The 1,402-nt window shown below is 42.1% G+C and overlaps 1 non-coding gene across 1 annotated transcript; it reads left to right on the top strand.

The window, feature by feature from the left end:
* Positions 1-565: 565 nt before the first annotated feature.
* Positions 566-639, top strand: TRNAN-GUU. Its single transcript has one exon. It is a non-coding gene; the product is annotated as a tRNA-Asn (tRNA).
* The last annotated feature ends 763 nt before the right edge of the window (positions 640-1,402 follow it).

Genomic DNA, 1,402 nt, shown 5'->3' with positions numbered 1-1,402 from the left:
TTTTCCTATAATCATATATCTCTGAAACATTTCTTCTAATGCTAAAATTTCATCTCAAATTTTAGAGAGCTCATTACACTGACAGAATTTATTCTTCACTCTCAAGAAAGCTGTACTCAATCACTGAAATACCTCTCTACTTAATAGAGTGCAGTTGCCTTTAAGAAATGAAATCTTAGAAAAATAACCCTCTCAGGAGTTAGGGACAAAGTCCCATGGCATCTTGTCCTTAAAAATAAGACCTCGTCCAGGGAGAAGTGTTGACCCCAAGTTCAATCCAGCCTCATCCCAGAAGGATGCTATGAGGAGAGGCAGAGAATACCCATCAGCAAATATTACAGACATTCTCAACAAAACCTTTTAGTTTTTAAACAATTATTGTAACTTCCTATCTCCTCTATATATCTTTGATTTAATCTCTGCTCAATATATTTTCCATAGAGCTATGTAACTTATCCTTCTAAAACTCAAATTTTATCAAAAGCCCCTAAGCTTATGAGAGCTTATCACTGCCTGCAGAAGAAAGAAAATAATTTGAAAATACTTGTGCTAACCTAAGTCGTGTGTCTCTGTGGCACAATCGGTTAGCGCATTCGGCTGTTAACCGAAAGGTTGGTGGTTCAAGCCCACCTAGGGACGACGTGTTTTAGGAGCTCTGGTAGCATAGTGGCTAAAGCACTTGACTGCTAACCAGAAGGCTGGCGGTTCAAACCCACCAGCCACTCCTCAGAAGGAAGGTTGGGCAATCCTACTTCCGTAGTGATACTGCCTCGGAAACCCAAGGAGGGGTCGCTATGAGTCGGGGCCGACTCGAGGGCACATAACAACAACCTAAGAACACTGCTAGCTCAGTAGTTAAGTGCCTGGCTGCTAACTGAAATTTCAGCTCTTCCAAGGGAGAATGATGTGACAATCTGCTTCTGTAAAGATTACAGCCTTTGAAAGTCTGTGGCAGCCAGTTCTACTCTGTCCTAATGGATCACTGTGAGTTGGAATTGACTCAGTGACACACAACAACACCATGCTAAACTATTAGCTAACCGTGTCCTTAAATCACTGTCTTATGCTTGACTTTTCACTGGACTCCATTGTTGCATCTGCTACTGTCTGTGGAGACCTTGAAAGTCACCTTCTAGATAATGCTGCCAGTCCCCTCTACACATACGCTTGGCATTTGCCTTTCTATTTGCATGTATATTGAACCTTCCTGCTGTGAATAACTTCCATTCTGTCTATGAGCATTCTCAGTCTTCCTGAATCATGGAGGCCAAGAAGCCAATGCCTCCTGAGAATATGGACACTCTTCCCTTGGGGGAACAGTTCTCATGTACAATCTTTGCATTCTCAGGGGACTTAACCCAATGCTACAGCTGCAAGTTGTGCTACACTATATAAGAATTCT

Source organism: Orycteropus afer, unplaced genomic scaffold, assembly GCF_000298275.1.
Source record: "Orycteropus afer afer isolate SDZICR_OR568_19922 unplaced genomic scaffold, OryAfe1.0 scaffold00269, whole genome shotgun sequence".
Lineage (NCBI taxonomy): Eukaryota > Metazoa > Chordata > Mammalia > Tubulidentata > Orycteropodidae > Orycteropus > Orycteropus afer.
The sequence above is the reverse complement of the archived record's forward strand: the minus strand, read 5'-3'. Positions and strand labels throughout refer to the sequence as shown.